The sequence below is a fragment of the Meleagris gallopavo genome, chromosome 2 (genome assembly GCF_000146605.3).
Source record: "Meleagris gallopavo isolate NT-WF06-2002-E0010 breed Aviagen turkey brand Nicholas breeding stock chromosome 2, Turkey_5.1, whole genome shotgun sequence".
In the NCBI taxonomy this organism is placed as follows: domain Eukaryota; kingdom Metazoa; phylum Chordata; class Aves; order Galliformes; family Phasianidae; genus Meleagris; species Meleagris gallopavo.
In genome coordinates, this window is record NC_015012.2 from 94,147,546 (window position 1) to 94,167,636 (window position 20,091).

Below are 20,091 nucleotides of genomic sequence, written 5' to 3' on the forward strand. Positions count from 1 at the left end.
GAGCATACTGAGTCACCCACTCTTTCATGTATCGCTTGAACATCAATCCAGTTCAGAAAGCAGCAGTTCCTTAGAGGAGCTGCTTTAGTCACACATCATTCCTTGACACTGTGGTTTTTTTCGAAGTGACAGACAGTACAGGGTAGGTAACCAGCCCCCTCGTGGTCTGACCAAAGCGCAGGGTCACACATGACTCTGAAGTGACATCGAGGCATATGTAGGTAACACAGCTCTTTACCAGGATACCATTTTTATGCTGATTTTTTTTTTCATTCTGCAGAAGCTTTGGTTCTTTCTTCCTAGTTCCTCTTCCATTATGAAGATGTTTCAGAAGCACCAAGAGAACTGGTGCCATAGCAGGAATAAACAGCACTTGAAGAGGTAAAAGCTTCCATTTTTATTGTTTATCCATACAATCACAAAGAGCAAAGAAAGGTATTAGACATATATAAGAATTTGCTATGTCACAAATACTTTTCTTCAGTTGTATATATACACAATAGGTGTCCAACTGAGATTTGCTTATCTATCCATTAGGCTGTGAGGAACAGCACCACAGTCTTAGTATTCTGCAAATAAATGGGGAGGCCCACTAGCATAAGTCAGACATCAGCTGGTGTAGACCAAGAGATAGTAAAAATCCATGCAATTTACTGGTTTAATAAAACATATTTACACAGAAGTGCTACTTTTTATTTTACCAGCTTCACACACTTTAATATGCAGTCCTCCGTGTTTGTGCCATTAAATCCTCCAACTTTGTAGACCATAGCCTCTACAGACTTCTTCCACTCTGCTAATGAGTATCTCCCAGACAACATTCATTTTATTGGCATCCATAAAAGTCCTAGCTTATTTGCTTTGCAAAAGTTAGATCTTTATTGGCTGTGTATGCTTCATTTAGTTAATTAAGAAGTACTCAGCAACAGCCTCGGCTTATCCTGATTTCGTGAGAACTTGCTCTGTGTCCATTTCCAGTGCTTCAGAATTTCAGTTTAGCATGATTTTTTCTATGCATTTTCAAATAGCTTAGAACAATGAAGAACACTAGTGACTAGTAATCAATGAATATTATTTGCTATTATTCACTTTGACATATGTCTGATTGTGCATCTGGTACTTCTTCCAAAACCACTAAAAGACAAAGTCCATGCTTCCCAGAAGCTCATGATACAAACAAGAAATAAATAAAAGTGGAAATATAATTTGTATAATTAATGAAACTGATTGATTAGGTGACCTACTCATATTCGGAGTCCATGCAAAAGCCTCCGAGGAAGTAATAATTCTGTCTTTTTTTCACTAGTTTTTGAGTACGTAGATAGCAAATGCAATTAAATTAAATACTGTAAAGAAAGGTCATAACTGGAAACTCGTGAGCAGGTTTGAAGCATTAAAGATCATATTGGGTATATTTACTCCTCGAAGTATTCATGAAGCAAACACTGTAACAAAATAGCTTTACTGAGCTTGGGAGATACCTTCATGGCAGTTTTCCAGTAACCAAGAGAAAGCTAGTTGAACAAAATAGTCATTCTTGACAGTCGTTCATGATTATTATGCAATGTCAGTACAAATCCATTTCTCTATGAAGCTTACTGTTCTTTCATGTACAATGCCAGGTGTACGGCTGACAGTATTGTGATTTGTTCAATTACCCCAGAACCAATGGTGTAAGCTGAAGGCAAGTTGCATGTTTGTAGCAGGCAGGTTGTTATCAAACCTGTTCTGAAACACAGAGGAGTGTCATGCGGAATGAGGGTCAGTCTACCTCTTCATAGAGGGCACAGATGAACAGGAAAGTATTAATGTCTGCGAATTGTTTCCTGAAAATGTAGAAGACATTGTTTTGAGGACATCTCTAACTGTATGTTTAGCAGATTTTCCATTTTGTAACTTACATAGAAGAAATGGGGGGCCATTTTCTAAACCTATCCAATATATATTAGTACATTTGCCTGTTAGCAGATAGCTGTTTTGCAGATACTTGTTGAATAAGAGTAATACGTAGGCAAATCATTTTATGGGCATAGTCTTTGTGCAAGACCAGTGTGGTAGAAGCAGAGGACAGTGGGGCACATCTAGAGCTCTCCTTTAAACACAACAGCCCATGGTCTTCTGTGCCATCCCCGTAGCACCATCCTTCTCAGTTCATTTCAGCCTAATGTGTTTTGTAACATAGAGAGAATCCAGAGATTTCACCCCACTCTATTGATTTTTTTTTCCTTCTGGCTATTACATCCTTACAGGAAAAAAACTATGTTCATTGACTGCAGTCAAGAATTTCCGTGCCTTTCTTTGTCTTTGACTTGGTTTCAGAAAGTTGGAACAAAACCCAGCGATGGCTTTCCTTGCCTGTTTTACATTACTCTGAGTTAGAATATTTTGTTGAAATACTGAAGTGAACAGGAAGCCTCACTCTGCCCCCTGAGGGTATTGCTAATGCATTGATATACATGCTAAAGAAAGATTTGTGTTCTACACAGACCATGGCTTCAAAAATAGTAGCAGCTTTGCAGTACAAAAGGTGCATTGCTCTAAGGGAATGTTCTGCAGTCAATCTGATGACTTCTGTGACCTTTTCCAATGAGATGAGGAAGATCTTAAGACCCATGCATTGCCCCCTCAGTCTCCAGACTTAGAGCTGTTGATGTCTTGTTGAAAGCTCTAGCTGTACATATATACAGCAATTGCTCTCTGACACAAAAGATGGTTTTGAAGACCAGACCAGGCTAGCCAGACAGCACCAAATCAACACAAGCTTTAGACCGAGTGACAACAGCACACTAACAAAATATTTTCTGAATTTATCATTAGAAACATTAAGTCAAAAAATAGATTTCTGTGTGCAGTGGTCCATAATTTTAAAGGGTAACATAAAAATCACAGCAAACAAAGCTTATGTATTAGAAATGAGAATTGTTTAATGTCTAAGGCTGAGAAGAACATCTAAGACATCTAGATTGTTTCCTAAGCTCTCCCTCAGATTTCTTGTCTCTCCTGCAGATACTCACTTAAACTGTAGGAAGATGTTTCAGCAGAATGCTTTAGAGCCCTGGTCCTTTAGTGACTATCAAGCTGGAACACACTGGGGCTCTTCTGGTCTTCGGGGAAAGAGACATAGAGACCTTGGAGCATTGAATGAAAGCAAGCGAATCGGCCAGGACCTGGGAAAAGCGTATCTTCATTTCCCCAGTACTGATCTCCTGTAAGAGTAAAAGACTAGAGAAGTGAAATGGAAAAATTTCTGGTTCCACTGAGTCATAAAGTATCCAAAGTCTTCAGGATAAAAAGACTATAAGGCATAAGACTATGACTTCTCCCAGGCAACGGACAGGACCCAGGGAAATGGCCGCAAGTTGTATCAGAGGAGGTTTAGGTTAGACACGAGGAAAAACTTTTTCTCTCAGAGTGGTCAGGCACTGGAATGGCTGCCCAGAGAGGTCATGGAGTCGCCGTCCCTGGCAGTGTTCAAGAGGCGTCTGGATGAGGAGCTGCGAGATATGGTTTAGTGCTTGTGGTAGCAGTGGTAATGAGAAGACGGTTGGACTAGATGATCTTATAGGTCGTTTCCAACCTTGTGATTCTTTGATTCTATGATTCTATGTGCACGGTGCTGTTGTGCCTTTGTGAGTTATGCCAAAGGAAGACTGCATGAGCTGTAATAGGTCAGGAACCAATGACAAACAGCAGCTTTCATGCTTTGGGAAGCTGAAAACTGTAATAAGCAGTTAGAATTCTCCCTCAGAAATTCTCTTTCATTCATTGGCTTGCTTTAACTGTGCATCCAAAATCTGTACAGAGTTCTGGGGAACATATCTTGCATTCTGACACTTCCAAACTTAAACTGACAGGGTTCAGAAATGTCACTGAATAAAGGAGCATCAACAGAGTGGAGAGGAATATGGGCAATTAGGGCTTTACTCTGACATATTTCTCCAGGCAGGCAGGCTCCACAAAGTCAGAAATGCTGCTTGAGCAGGGTCTAGGACCCCTGTGCAGAAAGCATTTATACACATGCTTTTGATTTGAGCAAGACTTGACCAGGTACTTCAAGTTAAGTGCAGTTTCATGAACTGAAGCTTGATGAATAGTTGCAGGATCAGACCTTTACACCAATCAACTCAAAGCTGCCTTGAAAGACCCTTCACCTCTATGTTTATAATGTTGCCTTCAAGAAAAATCACTATTCAATATAAACTTTGCTTATTTCCCTTTGCAGTGGCATTAAATCCTGAAATTAAATTAATTAGTTGCTAATTTTCACTCTGTAAAAATGTGTTGACACAAGGAATATAATAAACAGCGGTTGGGTCACATAAATAGTGAAGCATTTACCTGACCCTGAGCCATTATTATAATTAGCTCACTCTCATACATTATAGTCTGTTCTTCAATCCAGCGCTCAATGAACATCTGAAAGGACATCCACAAAACAGTACGAGCTCACAGGCCCAGACAGACTGGGAGAAGTGCTTCCATCCTACAATAGCATAGCAGAATGCAGTGGTAAGTCTTTTTAAGCCTTTAAGAACGACTGGAATGGTTGTTATTTCAAGTTACTCTTGTTCTGCAGATTTTTAAGACACCATTTTACAGGAAGATTGGGCATTTCAATCTTCTGTTAGAGCACACAGAAAGATTCAGTACTTGAGTAGCAACAAATATCCAGGATGTGTACAGAACTGCACCCCAAATGCAGTCCTACATGCCAAGAATATATTGTGCTTATTGCCCCTTGTCATAAATTTCCTCTTATTTGAATAACTGGCAATATTTTGGATGGGAAAAAAAAAGATTTAATTTAAAGAAGATTATCAGCTGTTCCGAGTTTTAGAGTCAAACGCCAGATCTTTCCAGCTTTCATGATATAATACAAACAGGTTATTTTTGTAATATGAAGAATTCTGGATTGTTTTTTTCTTTTTTTTTTAAACAAAGGAATACATGACATCATGGACAAACAAATATTGTGTTAGTTTGTTTCTAATAATGGACACATTTTTTAAAGTTAGGATAACAGGAAAAAAAACAAGATAAAAGGAAAAAAAGATGAAGTTAGTGTTGAATGAATTAATAGCAGGCAGGTGGCTGGGTGGGTGTCATGGCAGATAAACACTGAGATGAAGCCAAGGTAATTATAATTATAATCTGGCTAGTATTGCTTTCAGCTGAGGGTATATAAAAACCTCTGTAAGTTAATACTGAGATGTTCTGATCAGCCTCCTTCTCTCCTGCTCCCCCAAAACACAATCCCTCATACATTCAAATTCACATTTTAAGTATATTTATTTTCTGAATATGGTAATCACAGTATTGTTATGAGGGCTATTCTGCTTCAACTAGAGTTCAAGCAACTTTCAGCTCTCCTCGTGCAATCCTGGAAAACATCAGTATGTGATCGGCAGAGTCTCTCCTGGCCTCAGTGTTTGTTGGACAGAATTCACCTCTTTCTATCATTCTCTCTTGCAGGCTCTGTCTCTCCTCACTGTGCTATTCACAGGGGTATAAAATGCTCAGGCAAACAGAAGTCAATGGCAGATGTGTCGGCAGCACTTCTTTCTGTAATTTTACTAAATGGATGTAGCCCATAAAAGCAGCCTTAATTAATGGAAACATTTTAAAGGTACTTATAATAAGAATGGAAAAGTTGACAAAAGAAATCTTTAGTAACAAAGTATGCTTAAAAATTACTTTCCTGAAAGTGAAAAAAAAAGATCTTATGTACACAAAAACTAAAAAAATATATATTTATTTATTCAAACATCCTAAAAATCTTAGAGGACTTGGGTTTGGGACATGTTTTCTCTTGCTCCTGTGTGACAGGGGGAGATGCTTTTACTGTGCCTCAGGGGTCCTTTATTATTTAGAGGTCTGAACCTGAAAGGTGCTGAGTGCTCTCATCTCTCATTGACTTCAATGTCACCCAGCCCTTCAACCAGTTTCAACGGGATCTGGGAGAACACCACATCCCACAGCAGATGTTTTCCCCATGGAGCATCTCCTCCAGTGAATCCCATCTCTAGGAACACCAGGGCCTTCACTTGGATTGAGAAGAGCTCTTAGGAGTGTGCTGAGTTGTATTCATACCAGACAGCACCTCAACAGCATTTCACTAGATGTCTGAAAATTAGTATGTTTTTGTTTTCTATGGAAGGTGTGACAATGTGTCTTCTTGTTTAAATATTAAGCCATCATTTTGAAAATAATAATAATTTAAGGAAAACCTTACATTAATCTATTCTCAGCAGGCACATAACCTGGACCGTGACAATCATTCAGAAAACAACAATCATTTTCTAAAGCCACCAGTTTATTTTAGCCTATACACATTTTGCATTGTTTTGTTGTGGAAGAGATGCTGGTGGAGAAACCGGGTTTTGTTACATCAATGGAGATGTCTTCCATTAGGAAAATGCCCCCTCAAACACTACCTGACACTGACATTCCAATTCAAAGCAAACTGTCCCTACCATCTGTGACAAAGTCCCTTTAATTCTCCAAACATTTCTCTGTAAAATGCAGCTATTAAGAATAGCCATATATTTTGCTACATTTGTACATTAGAGTTGTTTTCTTTCATTCCTGATTGGGACAGAATCATTGTATTATTAACCCGGAGAAGTTCTCTGTCCTTTTTAATTCCAGAATAATGAAACTCATTGGAATTTGGCGGCACTCAGTCCTGCTGACTAATCTTTGGCAATGGCTAATGGCAATTTTTAATCAAATCTTATTATTAAATCAGAATACATAAAAGATTTAGAAAATGCAAGGTTGCAGCTAGAGGTCATTAGTCATAAGCACAAAAAATAATCAATACAATTATGATTGCTTGAATTGTGCTGGATGGCCCAGGTGGCGTAGTGTGATAATGCAATACCGTCTCACCTCTGGTGTCCAGCTTGCAGCACAGATAACAGCAAGTTTGCTGGTTTCCATCTCATTCCATTAAAAGGAATCCAACCAAATGGGTAAAATGAAATTCTTAGCCACCGTAAAGTAAATTTTCAGTTATTCCAGATTTACCACTCACTTAACTACAGTTTGTTTATCCATATCTCTTCTAAAATTAAGATACTGCATTGGGTAATGGGAATAAGCTAGGAACGCTCACTTTACTAAACTGTTAACAGCTTAACCTACTGTTAATCACTGTAGTGCAAGTAGGAAGTAATTGAAAAGATTCATATTGATACTAACAATGGCAGAACTGCATTGTTGAGAATTTCCTTTTCAGTATGGGTACTGAGGTTGCCTTCTCGTTCTTGTCTTAGGAATGTATTTAAGAAAGGATCCTCAAGAGGAAAAAAAGGACTAGGAAGGGCTAAAAAAAGGGAGAGTGTGGGTAGCAGGTGGAGCTACAAGCAATGTGTGAAAAAGCTGCACTTCATCCTAATAAATGAATTTTCCATCTCAAACTGGAGTTAACTCAATGGCACCAGAAAAGTTTATACCAGCTGTGAATCTGGCTCTACTGGCAAGCGTTCAAGCAAAAATATTACCATCCGCTAGCATTTACTTTCCAAAAGACATGCTTTTATTTATCTCTTTTTAACAAAATTATTGGCTTTCCTCCAGCGTTAGGCAATTTCTTAAGAATTTCACCCATGGTATCTACCTGGACAAGAAGCTGGTGTCTCTCCCCTCTCAATGAACACTGAAAAATGCTTGATTACCAGTAGAGGTCAATATCTGGGGCTTTATACATCAGGAGTATTACACTTACTGAGAATTTAAATATTTCCTTAAATGCTTATTTTGGAGAGAATTTTCTCATACCAAAATGTTCTCATATCACTTTGTGTCATTGTATTCCTTGCACTAAAGACACATCCACCCTCAAAAGCAAGCACAGGAAATTCCAACACTACAAAAACTTTGTTCATATAAAGGTGAGATTTTGGCCTGACAGGCCAATAAAAAAGTGGCTGCTCCTGAATTTATTTATTTATTTATTTATTTACATATACTAAAAATACTCCATTTTTCTTATATAATATTCAGTCTTGTGTATCTTCGTGCACATGTATAAGAAATAAAAATTCACATAGCAAGCTACCAACCATATAGACATAATTGCTTCTGGAAATATTGTACTTGAAGACATTTTCACATCAGCTGAATGTGTTCGAGTATCATCATAACATGGTGTTTACACCAGATTAATACCATGTGCTGTGTGGGAATTATGTCAGGTTATAAATGGAAATACAGTATAGAATCTGAAATTCAGAAGTATGGTAGAGTCTGATTTCTTTTAAAGTGCTGTTAATCAAGAAGAGCACAAGTACACATGTCTGAATAACAGTGCTTTCAGTTTACCCTGATATAGTGAGCGTAGAACCCAATTCCAGCTGCCCTTGAGTTTTATTAAACAAGTCATAAAAATATCTAATTACAATTATTCCTGCATAATAGTAATGGACTAACGAATTCATTAAAGCAAACAGGAGTGCTGCTACAAAACCACGGTGAGCCCCCCAGTCTGATGAGAATTCTTCTTCTAGCTTTTTTTCTCCCAAAATGGTGCCACTTCTTCATGGCTCCTCTAGGCCTCTTTTGATGCTGTCAACACATTTCAACTCAACACTGAAAGCACTTGTTTTATCTGCATTTTACTCACTACCTAAATAGTTTAACAGTTGTCGAGAGGGTCAGGAATAAAAGCACAAAAAAGTGGGAAAAGACATGAAGAATGTGGCAGCAGAATGAGACTAAATTGAAAATTGAGTTAAAAACAGATGAAGAAAACAAATTAAGCAGTAATTTGAGTAAACTGAGTACCAAAACCAGTGCAATCCAAGGGAGCTTTCCACTGATTTCAATCAGACCTCTGGGGAACAAAGGTGTGGAGATTAATGACATTGAGAGAGATGGCATCATTATCACAACATACCTTAGCAAAGTGGGGATGTATGACTGCAGGAAGGTTTACCAAGGGAACGTCTTCCAGCACTGCCAAAGAAGAGGCAAGCTCCTTCGTTGGGTAGGAAGACGGGCTCAGAAGACAGGCAGTTGCATAAAATTGGCACTGGGCTCCACATATCCATCCATAAGGCTTATTAGCTTTGTGTTGAACCAGGCCAGAGCAGGAGCATGGCAGAATCAGGTCTCGCCCCCATGTATTATTTTCAGACTGCCTAAAACAAGGAGAACACCTGATTCCTTGGCCAGATCCCTAAATTGATACTCAAGTTCTTCTGAAAAGACCACATTGCTCAGGTTAGTAGCTGGGAAAAGGAAAAGGAAAAGGAAAAGGAAAAGGAAAAGAAAAGGAAAAGGAAAATATGCCAACACAGAGTTATAGCTCTGAGTCCAAATGAGACTGACTGAGCAATATTATGGGAGAAGATTTCTGAAAATTACAGTATGTGAAAAGATCTCAAAAGTAAAGGGTACATTAATCCCTCATAAAGTGTAATTCGAGTTTAAAGATAATTTTCATCTTAGAGTGGGTATGCATGTTGTAGGATCATAGCTTCTTGTGTAAGTAGTGAAATATCTGCAGGGTATTCTATGGAATGGCACAGTAAGTTGTCCCCTGTATTTTCCATTAAAACATGCTACATGTTCATGTTATTCACATAAACATTACCTAACTCTCAGTGATGACAGATTGCCATTTTGATTAAAAATTTAAGGGCATGCTGTTGGTTTGACCCTGATTCATCTACTGAGTAGGACGTGATATCTTTTGAGCTAATGTAGCTCTAAGCAGATTAATATATATATATATACTTGTATAAATATATACTCACACACATATAAAAATATATCTGTACATAAAAAACAGTGTTGGAGGACTGAATGAAGGAGAGCATTAACTCTCTCTTTGCGCAGGCCCTATTAATATGAAAATTAGTGTAATATGATTAACTGCTCCTTTTAACACCAAAGAGTGAGTCTTGAGAGATTATTTTGCAAGATGATAACATTTCCCTATCCGGTTTGTAACCCTAGGGAAAACTGAAAAAATGTGGATTTTGATTTGAACAATAATGAAATGGTAAGTGATATAGCTTTGCTGTCTTATAATGACTGTATTAATTTGCAAGCTGGAGTGCTAAACCAGAATGGAGGTGCTTGAGGAGATATGCCTGTTATCTAGGCAACAGTTAATATGATGAAAAAGCTATTTAGAAGCAGCTCCATGTTTTTATCATAAATATAACTTTAATTCCTTGAGAATCTCCATAAAGTCCTGGTAGAATGTAATAAATGCAACATAATCTAAAAGAGAAGACTGTCATTTATAACCATTCCCAATATTAGTTATGGATCTTTTAAAGTTTGAAAGCACTTTCTATAAGAAAATCTATCCCATATATTCCATCCTATATTACTTTCCAGTTTAGAAAAATGACTTAACTGTGATAAAGAGATTCAATTTTTACCTTTTGCTTGCTTTTGAGTTAGCATGGCAGACCTTATCTATTAATTTGCCAGTGAGAATCTCTCTTCAATTGTGCTTTTTTCCCCCCAAAAGTGAAAAAGTCTTTTCAATTTTAATTTCAGTGTAGGAAAGAAGTGCTCCACAAGCAGATGACAAAATGGAACTATATGCAGACTGATGTTTTATCACCAGACTAAAAATGCAAAGCTTCTTTCAATACAGTGCTCTTATGATTGTCAGAATTTTTTATTACTGATATTTATATGTGATGAGGCTGAAGAAGGACTTTTATTAACTGGTGAGACTATACAGATTTCATGTCACAGTAACTGAAGCTAAATTTAATTTGGCAAGGCTGGAAACCATAGCCAATTTTTCTGTAGCAATAGCTAATTTCAGCCTTTGGAAAATAATATTTTTAAAGTTTCTTGGAGGTCAGTCTAGGGGCCTGAGAAATGAAGGACTGAACCAAGAAATAAACACAGGGCTATACTGAGTTTCCCACAACATACAATTCAGACCTCAGTCAGAACCTCCCCAGTCCAGCCTCTTCATGGCACTCATGTTTTGCCACATCTTGTGTTGCATCGCAGTGAAGATATACTGGCACACTCCGCACACATCTTTGTTTGGGCAAATGATGCTGTATTGAGGAAAGAAGAGATTGAAGAGTAGCCTTTACACAACACAACGCGTTGCCAGCATCTGGCACAGGCTAGCAGGCTGATGTTCTGGGACAATATTTAAGAAGGCAGTGTCGGTTGGTCTTGCCCAGATGCACAGAGCAGACAGGAATTTTTTTTCTCAGTTTTTGTATGGAGAGCTGAATGAATTTTAAGTATAGGCATTTTCGTAAGAACAGTTCAGGAGCTTGGTGTACTCATGAGGCAGATGTTGTTTGCAATAGGCTAAAACATGTGATACTGTTGTACAGTCTGAAGGCAAGTGTGTTGTTACCAAATAGTGGTGCAACACGGGTAAATGAGAAGGTAAATAAGTATTTCTCAAGGCAGGGGAACACAAATCTTTCTGGGTAAAGACAAGGAGTAACATCATTTCTCAAGGAAGGGTTGGATTCTCTAGTCCTGCTTAAAGTAAATACAGGGAGACAAAAATAAGGTTTTTTTTGGTAAGCACTAGAACATTTTATTGTAGTTTTTCCTCCACGTGACAGTGGCACAAAAATGTGCTGTTATATGTTGAGATAGACTTCTAACTTTAAAGAGGAAAAGGTTTTGGGGAAAGTATGGGAAACATTAAAATATATGACTACTGTTTACTTTTTTTAAGCAAGTATAAAATACTTCTAATCAGCCCTTGACTTACAATCACTGAAAACATGAATATTATGAGAGGAGAACTTCTCTGCTATCTATCCACATAAGTAGTTACTCTAACAAGGAGTTGTCTTCCTTTCTATGAGGGTTGCTCTGAAAGTAAAGCATCCTATATTATAAGGTTGGCCCATCACATCAGAGGTGGATGGTGATGGTATGGCAGTAGACATTGAACCTTCCTGCCAGTATTCCATTACATTTTACTGCTGTGTGACTGCAGCAGAGGGGCAGTCTGACAAAATGGCATCTGACACAGAAGTGCATGTCATTGAATTCCTCCATGTGAAAAAAAGTGGCACCCAGTGACATTAATCAATGCTTGCTGAATGCTGATGAAGACCAAACAGTGAGTGTTAGCACAGTGAGGCAATGAGTGATGTGTTTCAGCAGTAGCAACCGTGACAGTGGGTCATCTCCACTGGTGTAGCTCTTCGAAAGCACGACATGCAAGCTCCTGTTCATCGCTGACAAAAATGCATAGCAAATGGTGGTGACTATGTTGAAAAAACAGTGTTTTGTAGCTGAAAGTTTTCTCTATCAAATAGTGTTATTGTGATCTTTGTATACGTTGTAGTTTCCATGGAAATAAATAGAAGGCATTACTTTTGGAGCAACCTACACATATATTGTGCATGCTAACATCATAGACACAGATTTTTGCATCACACAACAAGATTTTGCCCTCTCCTGAGACAGAACTGACACAATGGAGAATCTGAGGGAATCTGAAGGGTGTTCTCCCCACACCGGTATTTTCCTTTAAAAGGCTGCCTGAGTTAAGGCAGCAGGAAGGAAGTTTTTTTTCTGTTGAGCTTTTGTCTTCAGAATGCCTTCATTTGTGTGCAGATTACAGGATGTTATGGCGTTGGCTATGTCAATATTGTCTGAGTGCATTCTTAAACCCTGTAGCTCTAAGCAGGTAGAAGTCTGTCTGTAGCTAAATGATAAGACTCTATCTTCAGTAAGTATAATAACATCATCCACACACACATACAGATGGCTACAGAAGAGTGATGAGACATTTGTTTTGCCAAATATAGAACCTAATGAAAGAAATCACGGGTTCTACATTTTAGCGCCTGAGACTTTCAATCTTTGAACTTCTGAGTTCAGGTGCTGGCTCTAGAAAAATTCAGGTTTAGCCCTTCCTTCCTCCACTAAAATCCTAGGGCTCGAACATATACAAATCTTGGCACGGGTTTCAATTTAAAGAGAAACATTTTTCTTCTGTTAATTTTGTGCCTTTCCTTCAGCGGAGGGAAAGTTTTGATTATGACAGGGAACACAGTCATCCCAGAAAGGTTTTGGAAAAAAAAAATTCTCTTAAGTTTAAAATATTTTGCAAAACTCACTTCCATCAAGGCTCTTTCATCACTGCTATTAAAATATATGTCACCATTTTCATTTTGGTTTGCATTTCATTATGCAAAAAAAGAATTCATAAACTGCTGTCATTTCTTTCCACTGCCAATTTCTCAGCTGGTATAAACCACCATCATTCCAGCTTGGTAACGCTGCAGTGCATCCAGCTCTGGATCTGGCTCCTGCTTTCCATTAATTGTGATACAGGGTAACTGAATGAAATTCTGTGGCCTGTGTTTTATAGGTAGTTAGACTTGATGCTCTAATGGTCCCTCTTCTGCCTTAAAATTCTATGAATCTAATGAAAATTGTGTGTGCATCAAGGGGAAAATACGCCTATTTACCATACAAAATTCTTGTGCCTCATTTCACAAGAAGCCAGGATTTCTTTTCACAGTATTGATAATTATATTACAAACAGTATTTAGCACATGAAATTAATAAATCTTTTGCTTCCTCGTTTACACCCGTTTCCCATATTGTATTAGTAACTGCACATTAGCTAATCAGCAGGTTGAGGGGAAAGCTGCCAAAAGCAGATCTGATAATTGGCAGCATTCAAACAATCATAGCAGGAAACTTTACACTTCCTGCAGACAAGGCTACTGAAGAAGACAATGCTGAGATATAACTTTAGGGGAAAAGAATTAGGATGTTTAGTGCTTTCATGTTTAATGATCTCTTGAAAAAACTGAATTCCCAGCTCATGGGAGGCACAGGTATTTTGCAGAGATACAACATAGATAACCACTGAACACTGGCAAAGGAAGTTTTGATAGCCTAGTGATCAACTAGAAGCGTTCATGAGATTTGTTCTCTGCCAAGTTTTACAAGCTATTGAATATACCTTTTTATTTATCTATATCCATATATGGCATAGTCATTACTGTAATAGGCAAGAACTTGACACATTTATCAGCACAACATTGCCCTGAGATAAATATCAACAAATCCATCCCACTGGTGGCAATTTTAAACACACGTCAGCTGAGTTTTAGACCTACTCAAGACTTCAGGTGATTTAGATGAGATTTAAAACAAAATTCAATGTTCTCATTTTCCACTCATCTATTGCTTAGCTTTGGCACTATCTAAATTGTTTCAAGTGTTAGAAGTTACCCAAATTTCCTCAGATATTCTCCTTTTAGGCATAGATAGAAACACTGCAGTCTTTACAGTGGGAAGAAGCTGTAGCTCTTTGGTCAAAGAAGTTCAACCTTCAGCATTATCCACCACTAAGCATCGTTCATTTATCTCATTCTTGGCAGCATTCTTGCTGATATTTTACCTCAAATACCTTCCAGATCAAGTACAGCATGAATGGCTGTAGAACAGCAGAGCTGAAGATCTCCCACTTCTCCTCACATCTGAGTTGACTCAGGCTCTGTGGGCAAACATACCTGTGAGTTTCTTTCACAGAGAGGAACAATTTCAACAGGAAAAAGTGAAATGCTCTTACTTCAAAATAGCCTGCATCTGGAGGAGAACAGTTCTAAAGAGATAGCAGAGAAACAAATAAACAAAAATAAAAATGAGGACAAAAATAAAAAATAAAAATGAATGCAAGATTATAAATCGCCATAGGATTCATACATTTCCTGTATCTTAATATATAAAATGTGCAATTCCTACAAATTGGGTATTTAAGAAACGTCCTTGGCAGTAAGTGGTTTTTACTGCTTCTCCCTACCACTAATGGCTGTTCTATGTACTCTGCCTCTTCACAAAGAACCATCAAATTCTCCTTCCAAACAAGCAAGTATTTAATTTTAACCACACTGTGAAATAAGGGTTTTGTGCAGGCCAAAAATTTGGTACAAGTCCTGAATGTAAAACTGTGGCAAAACAAATGAGAGAATTTCAAATGGCAGAGGGAGAAAAGTACTACATCCTGTATCATCAACTCACCTGTCCTCTTCACCATTCCTACTGTTTTTATTCAATCCTTGAACTGTGTTCCCACTCCATGCACACACAGAAGTCAAAAATAAAGATGCATCCAATCTTCAGGCAGGAAAAACTTAAATAAATACAAAAAAGTATAAAAACAATGATAGAACACTAAGAACTAAAGAATAGTTTCAAATAGTCTGAGAAGTTTAGTAAGATATACTGAAAGTGACAGAGAAGGAAGAAGTAAGGTCCAGTCAAAGCTTTGCAACCAAACTGCCTTTGTAGCCATTGAAGGCAGATACACTCCTCAAGAGATGTGATTTTGGTGGTAATTTGTGATACCTGCACTTCCTTAGAATACAATCAGCATCTGCTCATGACTACTGAATTTCACTCTTACTATCTCCTTTACTGATCTGAAGCTCTTTGGGCTATGTAGGAATCTCAAATTCTGGGGCTGTCTGGAATGCACTCAAGGAATAAATAGCCTCAAAATTAATGGAAAACGAGCCCAAAATTTTGCACATTTTCTTTCTACTAACTGCTGACTTCTTCAAGCCATCAAGCATGGGAAGAACTCAAAGGATATGCTTACTACTACAGAATATTAAAAGCAGCAAGAAAATGCAGGAAAATCCCACCCTTGAGGTAATCCCTAATTTGAACCAAAAAAAAAAAAAAATCTTTTAGCTTTTACTTTCAGTACAAGCAGATCAGAACCCTCTGGTAAACCATGTGTTTTGCGGATTAAATCTTCACTTTTCCAAGGTCGCACAGCAAAATGGAATAATAGTCTTCCCCTACAAATTTCAGATTTATCATTTAATTAATTGACTTTGGCAGTTGGCACACAACCTTTAAAAAAAAAAAACATTACTGAAATGTCAGCCTTGAAGGGGGAAAAAAAAATCATTTGATGAATTTAATCTAAGTGCCAACCAAAGCACAAATGTTCCCTGTGGACCCGTTACAACACTGGAGTTCACAACTGATTGCTTGGGAATGAGCAAACTAATGCAGCAAAATATTTACTAGCTAAGTAGATGTAGCTTAATATATACACTCTACTCGCCAGATATTTACACCTGTATCCTATAAAACACTGAAATCTTCAGACTTGTTAAATTAATTAATTTAATTAAGGTAAATAAATAGAAATCCAGGTTGCTGTTTTCCCAAATAAGAAGTTTCACAGGCTGAGTGTGTTCATTTATGATTTTGATTTTTTCTTGTTGTTTTGTTGTTTTTTTTTTTTACAAATGTGAGAAACCACAAAAAGTTGTTCTGCTTCCTGCATATACATGTCGTGCAAATTATATATAGTCTACTGGATAGTCTTCAGCAGTGAACTTCAGGTACCATCTGTACATATTTCTGGCACTATTTATTTGCAATTAACCAGGGCCTTATGTTTTATCCCCTGCAACTTAAAGTCTTAAATGCTGGAGGAGGTAATTTTAGCAGAAGGGAATACTGAAGCCAGCATCAGGCTTTCTAATGAGCAAAACCTATCCTGTTACTCCCTATTTAAACCACTGCGACTGAGAAAGATTGCTTTTCCTAGGTAAAAAAAAAAAATTGTCTTGGCAGAAAAGAAAAAAAAGTTTTAATAGCACCTGCAAGTGCAGATTAAATCATTTGTAACGATTCATTAAACTTGATGTCTCAGATACTGCACCAGTGAAAACAAGCTCCGCTGATTTCACCAGAACATGAGGACTTAACTAAGAGGCAATGGTAATTTACCCCAGGTGACCCAAGGTGTCCGGTCACATAATAACCCTTTCATCCCTTGGAGCTTCTCTCCAGGTCAATGTTGAAATAGAAGAACCTGTAAGAAAGCAGACACTGATGTGATGAAGTACCAGAAGCTTCACTGATGCTGGAGTCTGTTTCTCCTTCGCTTCACCCACCACACTCATCCCACCCCACCCATAAACGGGTAGAACAGAAACTGCACATCCTGAAACTTGCAGATGCACTCATCTATCTGCAGAGGCATCCAGCTTAGGGAGAACAATTAAGAGAAATGCTGCAGGTTCAGAAAAATCCCACTATTCACAAAATCACATGAACTATGTGTGGGTTCCCATATGAGTAGTAGTAGTCTAAAGATACAGCAAGTGAGGTAGAGCTATGAGCCATGGGGACATTACCAATGAAGGAACAGGCAGAAAAAATGCAGACTGCAACATCTATCAGCTAAATTGCTGCTCTGCTTCTAAAATATGGGACTAAATTGGGCAGGCAGCAAATAGATTGTGACAACTCGGTGTACCTCAATACTTCATAGCTCTACTTTCAGTAACGCTATTTCAGTGTCCTAAATGCTGAGTGATGGATGCTTTAGCACCCTTCCCAGAAACACCCACCTGTGATGGTAAGATTGGTGGAAATGACTTGTGATGATGAAAATATAAACACTTCATCCCAGCCATTGGTCACATTCTCCTAAATTGAGTGAAATTCTCTGAAACTCACTAGTATACAAGTACCTCTGTGTGTGAGCATGTATAAAGTGAGTGAGGGTGTGGGTGGGGAAAATATGTGTGGTACAGAACGAATAAAACAGAAAACCCCAACTCTCTCTCTTTTCATGCGCAAGGAAAGTCAGTCTATTCATGTCAGTGCAGTACTTCTGAAACAAACAAACAGGAAAAGAGGGAAAAAATATTTCTCTCCAGTTTTGATACCATCCCTGAAAGCTGGTGAAGAATTATGTACCAGCACAATAAGAAGAAGGAACTGATGAGTTGTACAACAAGGAGAACATGAACAAACATTAATACAAAACAGTGAGTGAAGAAGTGATGAGGATTAATGAAATGTGAAAGCCTGGTTAAATTAAATCAGCGCAGCACAGAAGAATGTAACTAAACCACAAAATACGGGTTTCATCATTTCATGGAAATACATTTTACCATCTTCTGGCACAAATTTAACAGAACTGAGAGAGAGACCCAGAGGCTCTGAATTCCCCCCCTTCTTCTTAAACTCAGTAGCACCACAGGGCACAATGTGCGAGGTGTGACAGGGAAGCAGTGGCACTGCTCTGAACTGCTCTGAACATCTCCCACCACAGTCACAGAAACTGCTGCCAGCTGCCATGCACATTTATGTGTACACTCCACATATTGTATTGATTACAAACAAGAATAACTGAATGTATCTTCCAGTTCCTGAAATAACACAGGAGCAATTTTGCTGGGTCAGACTGAGCATTCTTACAGTTTTTTCTCTCATTCCCTGCAATGGATCTAGAGGATTGTAAAAGAAAAGGACAAATACATACTCATTGTTTCCAATTGAATCACTTATGTTGTCATGCTTTGTTTTCTGATATATTTATTCCACCAACCTGTATAGTTAATTTCTATGTATCTTTAAACCTTTTTTTGCATTCATGTGTTTACAAGTTGCTCAGCCCAACTACACACTTGGTTTCAAACCCAACATCTAAGAGTCATATAATCTTTTGAGTTGGAAGGAACATTTAAAGGTCATCCATCCAGCTCCCCTGCAGTTCCCCTGCAAGGAAGAAGGGACATCTAGAATTAGTTACAGTTGATGTCTACTAGTTCCTCTGCTGCAAGAAGGGCTGAATTATCTTTCCCTATTCCCCTTCCCAGTGCCTTTCATTATCTCAGGGACTTCCATCAATTCATCCTTTCTGCCCATTCCATACATTTGACTGTCTTTCTTGCCCTCAGCTGTACAGAACTCTGGGCTGAAGTTTTCAGAGAACCCAAAAATCTTTTATTCTGGGAGATAAGAGCCAATCTACTAAGAGCATTACTAAATATCTAAAGTTAGCATCACTTTATGCTTATTATTATATACTTGCCATATTGTAACACAATCAGTATCATCGTATCCTTTACAACTCTTTACAGCTACTTTTCCTAATAGCTTTGTATTATTTGTTACTTCAGTATTTTCTCTGCCAGATATTTTTTCTAACAGGTCTTTGCATACATCTTTTGGGGACTTCACTAATAAACTATGACTGGAAAAGCTGACCTTCTATTCCTATTCTTTTAATTAGCTCTTATGGAGGAGCAGCAAAAGAAGAGAATCGGATACATGAAATATTGGAGAACAGTCTGTGATGATGAAGCGCTCTTTGTCTCAACATGTAATATACATGAAACAAACTGGCAAATCTGCACTATTCCTTATTTGCACTTCTTATGGTGCCTGAGATTGTAAGCTTCACAAAATAGTTTCTTCCTGAAACACCCAGCATTTCAAAACTAAGGAACTCTGATCCAGCAGACAAGAGTATGAAAAGGAAAAGGGAAGAGGGAAAAAGGAAGAGGGAAAACCATTCTTTTGATGGCCTTATTTCCTTCCTCATGAGCATGCCTCACTGGCTAGATACAGTATGCACTACGGTTTCACTCCATGATGGAGTTTCCAACTACAGCTCCTGCTTTCGTCTTCAAAAATACCTGCAGAACATATGCAAAAAACATCTATTCTCCATTCTTGTAATCTCCTTTTTTTGGAGCTGCATAATGTTTGAGTTCAGAAGAAAGATAATATCTGGGGTCCATATGCTACTGAAAGTAGTTTAACTCATAATTTAAATCTACATTTTTAGAAATGCTTACTTCTTTCCAATTTCCCCTCTATAGAAAATGCCAGTGTACCCATTTGAAGGGAACAAGCACTTCCCAGCCCATTTCTATTCTCGGCTCTTGATCATTATTAATTGATCTTGTAAATGGACAGAACCCTTTAGGGGCATTACATGATCAGTAAACTGCATTGGAAAGCCATAACGTGATACCATGAAGTATGAGGACTGCTCTGAAAGTAATGCCTCCTATTTTATAATATTGGCCCACAAAGTCAGAAGCAAATGTTGATGGTATGGCAGTAGATGTTGAACCTTTCCACAAATAATCCATTATGTTTTGTTGCTGTGTGACAGATGGAGCAGAGGGGCTGTCTGACAAAATGGAGTCTGACATGGAAAGGCACATGAAGCAAAGGTGTAGAACTGAACTCTTCCATGTGGAAAAAATGGAACCCACTGACATTCGTTGATGTTTGTTGAATATTTATGGAGACCAAACAGTGGATGTGAGGGCTGTGAGG

The 20,091-nt window shown here is 38.1% G+C and overlaps 1 long non-coding RNA gene across 2 annotated transcripts; it reads right to left on the minus strand.

The window, feature by feature from the left end:
• Positions 1 to 311: 311 nt before the first annotated feature.
• Positions 312 to 19,879, minus strand: LOC104909992. Of its 2 annotated transcripts, XR_004159004.1 has the most exons (7): positions 16,735 to 19,879; positions 15,004 to 15,115; positions 14,555 to 14,587; positions 14,384 to 14,479; positions 8,900 to 11,039; positions 3,015 to 3,206; positions 312 to 1,826 (listed from the first exon to the last, which is right to left on the minus strand). It is a non-coding gene; the product is annotated as an uncharacterized LOC104909992 (long non-coding RNA). The 2 variants fall into 2 exon arrangements; XR_002112538.1 differs by lacking the exon at positions 14,555 to 14,587 and having other exon boundaries at positions 313 to 1,826; positions 16,735 to 19,878.
• Between the last annotated feature and the right edge of the window lie 212 nt (positions 19,880 to 20,091).